Below are 8,558 nucleotides of genomic sequence, written 5' to 3' on the forward strand. Positions count from 1 at the left end.
TCTCAAGGGGAGGAGCAAATCTTCCTCATTTTTTTTTAAACAAGAGTTGTTATGCAACAAGATAGAATAAGACTGGAAGCAGTTCTAGAATTGTACTGTGAAGATTTCTGTGAACTTTTTCTCCAGTACAACAACCATAACTGGTGAAAATTATATACATGCATATAAATGTGTGTATCTATCAAAAGCCTCTGAAATTGTCCCAAAACATATACGTAGAATAATAGAGCCAGCCAGTGGTGTAGTGGTTGAAGTGGATGGATCCCACATGGTGATCTGTCTGGTTCAACTCCTGGACCCCAAAGGCTAGAGAAACATGCTAGGTGCATGTGTATGTGTGCCCCAAATCCCAGAAAGTGAAATGGAGGGTGCTTTCTTACTTTCCCTCTCTTTCTTTCTCTCACTCTAGAGAGTATATGTACTTTCTGACATTTAAAAAAATTAAACAGAAAAGAAAAAACATATAGTATAGAAAATCTTGGTAAGAACAATGAGAGTATACAGCATTTGAGCCATGAACTGCTTCTTATAACTCAGTAAAAGGAATTTTCACTCCTGGTAGTTTCCAAAAAGACAGGGTTCTCTATCCCCTCAATTTCTAGCCTAGAACTATAATGTCTCTCAGGATGGGAGTAGGCAAAATGTTACTATATATCACCTTCAGTCCTATATTGCAGAAATGCTCTTCCAGGCAAGAGTGACTGAGAGGTCTGTGGCTTCCTTTATCAGCCAGCTCCATATTGTAGGGTAGAAATTTTACCCAATTTATGGCTGGCAAGAACATAGGGCCCCAATTATCTTCATTCAAGGTTGCTTATTGAGCAGAAGTTTCATGCCATAATAGGCAATCTGAGAATACCAGTGCCTACTGTCTCTGCCCAGAAATCCACTCTCAAAGTAGAGCTATCACTTTTTTTTTTTTTGGAGAGGTTTTCGCTATAGGGCACGTGCACTGGCCAGACAGACAGAGACAGAGAGACAGAAAGCGAGAAATCACCCCCCAGGGGGGATGGTCACGCCACAATACCTTCTCCTCCATTCTCCTCTCAGGATCTTGGGCACGCACGCACACGTGCCCGGCATGAGATTTAAGCCACCGGGTCCGAGACGCAAACTGTGGTCGACTACGTGGGAGTCCAGCGACATAGCCATTATGCTAACTGCTGGTTCCCCGAAGTAGAGCTATCACTTAAGAAAAGTAGACCACTATCCTCATCTCCATCTTTGGAGCTCGGACACAGAGGTTTTACCTATGGGAGAATTAAGTCATAAAAATAGGAATCTTGGGAACCAGCAGGCCTCCCACGTAGTCCTCCGCGGTTTGCGTCCCGGACCTGGTGGCTTAGAACTCACGCCAGGCGCATGTGCGTGCCTGCCCAAGATCCCGAGAGGAGAATGGAGGAGAAAGGATTGTGGCGTGACCATCCCCCCTGGGGGGTGATTTCTCACTTTCTGTCTCTATGTCTCTCTCTGGTGAGCGCATGCACTCTGTAGCGAAAACCTAAAAAAAAAAAAAAAAAAAAAAAAAAAAAAAAAAAAAAGGCCCCCGTGCACGTGTGCAAAAACAGGCGCCTGTGCAAGTGTGCCCAAGATCCTGAGAGGAGAACGGAGCAGAAAGGATTGTGGTGTGGCTATCCCCACTGCAGGGTGATTTCTCACTGTCTCTGTTTCTCTCTCTCTCTCTCTGGCAAGTGCCCACACCCTAAGGCATAAACCTCTACTAAAAATTAAAAAAAAATAATAATATCAACATATGTATTTTAGGGGGACTATACAAACATTTGGAGTATAAGAGCATATATGCATACATGAATTATATAATTACTACTTATATAAGTATATATAATTTGTAATGTGTAATATCAAGAAGAAAATTTATTCACTTTCTGTAGTCCTCATTTCTATAACTACAAATGATAACAGTCATTTTAACTTTCTTACTCTACTACATTTCATGTATCAATTGCCTTTAAGTAACCCTATCTCATAATGGTTCTTTACCTGGTAGAGATACCATAATCCACTTTCCAGAAGAGCCTGAGCCTTCAGCAGCCTTTGCTATACTGGGTTGTGTACATTGTTGGAATATTCTCCCATGAATATTTATGCACAGACCCCAAAATTGAGGAGGCAATCAACAAACTTTTTTTTTAAAGTTTAGTCAGAGTAAATACTGAGAGGAGGTATTACCAGTTCATTCTTTGTGTAAAAACCTGTGTATCATGACATAAAAAAATGGCATGTGGCTCAAAGCATATTTTGCATGTTTTGGGAATGAATCCCAGAAGATGTTATGCTCTAGGTGGTGTCATAGCTGAGTCTCAAAATATTCTTCCATTTTATTAAGTCAATTGCTTCTGGGTATTTGAATCCATAGTAAGCACATCAGTCTTCTAGATATTGCTGTAATTTAAGTGTTGGGTTTGAAACATATGATAAAACTTGACACCTAATGAAGCAATATTGAGGGATGGGACCTAATAGGAGGGCTTTGAGACATGAGGAAGAAACTCTCACAAATAATTAATTCCCTGTCTTTGAAGGGAGTATGTCTCATTAGTTACTGCAAAAATAGGTCATATCAAAAGCTACAAGTTGGCTTCCTGAAGCTCTCTCTCTCTCTTTACATGTACCCATTTTCCTTTCTGCTTTCCTTGGCCACGTTGTGAGATGCCGGCTCCATGCCTCTGGATGAACTAGATGCCAGAATTGTGAGCCAAATAAACCTCTTTTTTTCTTTCTTTATTTTATTTATTTATTTATTTTTTTGGAGAGGTTTTTGCTACAGGGTGCATGCGCTCACCAGAAAGACAGAGAGAGTCAGAGAGACAGAAAGCGAGAAATCACCCTCCGGGGGGATGGTCACACCTCAACCCTTCTCCTCCATTCTCCTCTCAGGATCTTGAGCATGCACGCACACACACCCGGCGTGAGTTTAAGCCACCGGGTCCCGGACTCGAACCATGGTTGACTACATGGGAGTCCAGAAACATAGCCATTATGCTAACTGCTGGTCCCATAAACCTCTTTTTAAAATAAATCATGAAATTTCAGGTATTTTGTTATAGCAGCACAAATGGATTAAGACAGATGTGAACCCATTATCTCAATTTTTGAAAGGTTTTTGCAACAGGGTACATGCATTTGCAAGAGAGAGAGAAGACAGAGACAGGGAGAGGGAAAATGAGAAGTCACCCTTCAGCAGGGAAAAGCCATGCTATAATCCCTTCTCTATTTTCCTCTCAGGATTTTGAGCATACATACACACATGCCTGGCATGGTTTTCAAGCTGTCAGGTCCAGGACTTGAACCATTGACAACCATGTGGGAGTTGAGTGCCTTAACCACCATGCCACCTGGTGGTTCCTTAACTCATTTTTGCTATTGAAAATGTTCTCTGGTCAGAAGCAATGTTCAGTGGGCTAAGACTATCTGTATGCTCACACATGATGGTGCTGGCAAAAGCTTAGTTTGTATGGATATCAACCGCATTAATATTATATTACAATATAATATAGGTTTATTTTGTAATGAGAAATAATTGCTGCAACCCCATGACAGACAGAGTAGAATATAGTAAATCTTCCTCTAGTGGCTCACTAGTCTCTAAGGTATAAACATCTTATTGGGGATTTAGCACTGGTCTTTGATGTTGACAGGTAGAGTACTCATTGAAGGTCATTGTTAGCTCATCATTGCTGAAGGAAAACCCATGTTATTATGCACATAAATAATACTCATCCTTTTTCACTTTGCCACTTTGTTCATGAACCCATTAAATTAGCTCTGCAATAACTGGATAGAAAGACTGATAGATATGCAGAAGATTCCATAATGAACTTTCATGTGAGTCACAAGTATACGCACAATCTGCAGCCATTCCAAAAATCCAGTCACCAAAATTTCTCCAGACTTGCTTATTACTTCATAATTGCATGAAACCATTAATGTGTTGATTATAATTAGAAACCTATGATCTCTTCTTACTAACAGTGTGCTGGGACCAATATACAGATGCCATCTTTGCCTCATTCTATAACACTATTACAATATAGAAGCTCTTTCTTTGACCAAAAAAATGGTCTCTTTAGAAAAGGGTAACCTCTAGAGTGCTGAGTTGGAGTTAGCATGATCTTAAGTTGAGCACTGACATGCCAAACCAGCTCTTTGAAAAGATGAAATGAAAGTCTGGGGCCACCTAAATTTGGTCTTCTCATGCTTGCTTGCCACTAGGTTAACTCTTCCAATACAATGTTTTCTTAATTAATTTAAGAAAAAAATTGTTGATTTATTTTTGATCATATTAAAAAACCTAATACAGGTGTTATAACAGAGAAGAAATTATTTCCAGATATTAATGCAATGAAAGAAAGTGGTAATGCCACAATTAATATTATTTGAATTAATAAAGGAGTAAGAATCTATTTGATGCATTTTTGAGAATGACTTATACAATAAAGTCAGACTTCAAAAACTAGGAATTACCAGGTCATCAGGTAGCATGGTGGTTAAGGGTGCTGGACTCCTGCATGGCTGACTGTGGTTCGAGTACCGGACCTGAAGTTTTGCTTTCTCACTTTCTCACTCACTTTCAATCTGTCCCTTTCTGGTCAAAATTAAAAACAAAAACAAAAATAAATAAAGTTAAATAAAATAATTTAAAAAAAAACAAGCTAGTTATTACCAAGTGCCTGTCCTAATGAGTCATTAAAGTAAATGCCTTCATGTGCTTAAAAGATAAGAGTGGATTTTAAAGGACTGAACATACAAGGCCAGAGTATCATTAAAAAAAGATTCTAAAAGGATTTCTTCTCTCATTATTTTTAATATGATATAAACACATTTTTGAGATTCATTTATTTATCTACATTTATAGAATATATTGAGTTGTCCAAAAAGTCATGACACAGTTTGTCATAGAAAAAATATGTCATGACTTTTGTGACAATCCAATAGAATTATTTTTGAGTCGTTGCTAGAGAAGCTTGTAATGAAATATTCTTAGATTGCAAAGATAATGACAAATGTAGGCTTGAAGCTGGGCACTACACCGGTAATAGGAATTCTGCTTCCTTCTCCATAACTCTTTAGCTTCTCAGAATGTACAGGAAGATGTGGGGGAGGTCTATAACCTATTGGTGCTTTGGTAGATTACATAACCCCTGACTCCCTTTCACTGATTCTTGCTTTTCATTATCTACAAAGCTGCCACCTTTGACTACCGATGGGCAGTAGTCTGTCAAAACAAAGAGAGGGAACACAACTTGATATCTGTTGCCAGCTGGAATATGTCTAGGGGGTGACAGTAGTCTATCCACAAAAGAGATCTCCTATCCTAAAATGGGTAAGCACTGATAAGTTTAAGGACTATGTATATGGAGTGTCTTTTAAAAGTGTGGCTGACAAGAATCAAGTTATACACGTGCTCAGAAAAGATAACATGGGAAAAGCTTGGGTGGCCTTACGGCTCACTAAGATCTTTGTCATTAATTCCTCATAAATTGTAACAACAGAGATGTAGCTTTACTATTCTCACCCTTCCCCAGGTCATTGATATGATCTCCGTGGATCTAATCATAGAGCTTTGGGAATTCTCAAGATGATAGTGTCTACCCAAAGGGAGGGGTAGATGAGAGCTTAGGGACGTCTCCTAAGTTGACTCTATTCTATTTGCCAGTTGTGTTATCAAGGACAATTTATCACTCCCACAATTAAAAGTGGAAGTATGTAGAGAGGCACAAATCCTGACCAAGGGCCGAAGGAAGTTTCAAACAAACCGAGGTCTGAAATCCTCAGGGTTTTCTCCAAGGGTATTTATATACTTCGTCAAAAAAAAAAAAAAAAAAAAAAAACACATATTAAAAAATGCAGGTTGTTCAACTCAATTGTATATTGACCAGAATAAGGTTAACAGACACAGTTAATGCTGCCCCCATGAGAATACTGCAGGATGATGTTGGCTATATTGGCAGGGAAAGGAGTTTAGAAGGACATGTGGACATGATTTTTTTCTTTCAAGATGGCAGAGGATATGGATGTCAAAACGTAAGACTCTCCAATATGTTATAAAAGCATTACAGTGTAGGAGTTCTGTGCATCAGTTTAAGTACCATAAATGAACTAAAAAAGTCCACTTGATTAAAATAGAAAGCACCCTACTCCGATGTAAATATCCTGAGAGGTAGATCACTGTGTAATCTAGTAGTTCTCACATTTTAATGAGCATATGCCCTACGGCAAAAACCTAAAAAAGCAAAAACAAAAACAAATACCCAAAATACAAATTTTAATCGGCATCAAAAGCACCTGAGAAGTTTGTTAAAATGAAAATCCCTGGGTATAATCTTCACAGTTTCTGCTTCCATAGGTCAGAAAGAGAGCTCCAGCATTTACATGTTTAACAAAGTTTCCAGGTGATAAAACTGCCGACTGTCCTTGAATCACAACTTGAAAAGCACTGGTCTAGATTCTTGTCCTTTTAACTAACCAAATGGCTTCAAATATTAGGAAATATTCTTTACTTTAAATTCCTGTGTCTTTCTTTAACTATGGGAGATTTTTGCTCTAGGGTGCATGTGTTTGCCAGAGAGACAGAGACAGAGACAGAAAGCAAAAAATCATCCCCCGGGGGGGATGGCGACACCACAATCCCTTCTTTTCCATGCTTCTCTCAGGATTTTGGGCACACACACACACACACACTTCTAGTGTGAGTTTAAGCCACTGGGTCTGGGACTCAAACCATAACTGACTAGGTGGGAGTTCAGTGATGTAACCATTATGTCATCTGATGGTCCCTCTTGTGTCTTTTTAAAATGGATGAAAGAAGTCATCAGTAAAGTCTATTCAAACTTAGAAGTTCTATATGTTGTATGACTGCATTCATTATGAAAATCATATTTCCAAAAGTATGGGAAATAATATTTAATCATCTGTTTACATGTTTCTGACACCTTTTCAACCTTACCACTACTCTACAAGTTGAATACTCTTTTACAATGGATGCATAGAAAGTATAACATAAGCAACTTTATCTTAAAGCACGTGTTTTCCTTCACTGTGCTTTATTTCCTAGATATAGAATATTATATTTCAAGTGTGAATGTATCTGTGTATGTAATCAATTTTCTCAAAATATGTACTTTAGAAGTCATTTTCACAATGGGTTCTTTCATTAGAGAGAAGTTTTATATGTACAAAAAAGTAACTTAGGGAACCAGCAGTTAGCGTAATGGCTATGACGCTGGACTCCCACGTAGTCGACCGCGGTTCGTGTCCCGGACCCGGTGGCTTAAAACTCACGCCGGGTGCGTGTGCGTGCGTGCCCAAGATCCTGAGAGGAGAATGGAGGAGAAGGGATTGCGACGTGACCATCCCCCCTGGGGGGTGATTTCTCGCTTTCTGTCTCTATGTCTCTCTCTGTCTGTCTGGCGAGTGCATGTGCCCTACAGTGAAAATTTCTCAAAAAAAAAAACTTAAAAACTTTCAATTATGGCAAGATGAAGTAGCTCTTTTTTTCCTACGTCCTCCTTCTTTGGGACCAGCAGATGACTTAATGGTTATGTTGCTGGACTCTTATGTACATAGTTGACAGTAGTTCAAGTCCTGGACCCGGTTCCTTAAAACTCACACCAGATGATTGAGTGTCCAGGATCCCGAGAGGAGAATGGAGGAGAAGGAACTGTATGCAGTGTGGATCCTCCCTGGGGGGGGTGGGTGACTTCTCACTTTGTCTTTCTGTCTCTCTCTGTATCTCTGGCAAGCACACACACCCTATAGCAAAATTCTCTCAAAAAATTTTAAAAAGAAAGATTCAGAAATTATAGAACTAATACAATAATAAAAACAGCAATATAAGCCCCAAAAACTTTGTTAGATGGGCTCAGTAATAGAGTGGAAATAAAGGAGAACATTAAATTTTTGAGGAAAGAAAAATAAATTCACCCAGTTAAAACAACAGAAAATAAGCTGCAAATGCATGAATAAAGTTTTAGGGACCCATGGAAAAGAAGCAAGAGATAACATTTGCATCATTGGAATTTCAGACAGAAAAATAACAGTGGGATTAAAAAGCATAAATACAAATATTTACTATAAATTCCCCAAATTTGTTGAAAGATATAAACTTACAGATACAAGTAGCTTACTAAAGCCAAAATATGATTAAAATAAATAAATCCATGCGAAGACGCATCATAACTAAATAATTAATCTGAAAATTAAGGACAAAGAAAATAATCATGAAGCTAGCCAGTAAAAACAAAAACAAACATTTAATAGACACAAAAAAGAACAGTTATCTGATTATGATAACATATATGGTAATGTTTCTAACTTGACCAATATGTATCGTATTTATGCTGGGAAAAATCATGTGCTACACAGTAAAGATGTACAATGATAAAATGTTAATTAAAAATTTTAAAAGCCAAAAATAATATTATCCAGCAAGAAACGTTGCTTATATGAGAAAACTAGTTCAAACCATAGCGAGTTCCCATCTGAAACCATGGAGTACAGAGGAGAAAGTATCACACTTTTTAATTAAAGAAACAGAA

The sequence above is a fragment of the Tupaia chinensis genome, unplaced genomic scaffold, assembly GCF_000334495.1.
Source record: "Tupaia chinensis unplaced genomic scaffold, TupChi_1.0 Scaffold000154_1, whole genome shotgun sequence".
Taxonomy (NCBI): Eukaryota; Metazoa; Chordata; class Mammalia; order Scandentia; family Tupaiidae; genus Tupaia; species Tupaia belangeri.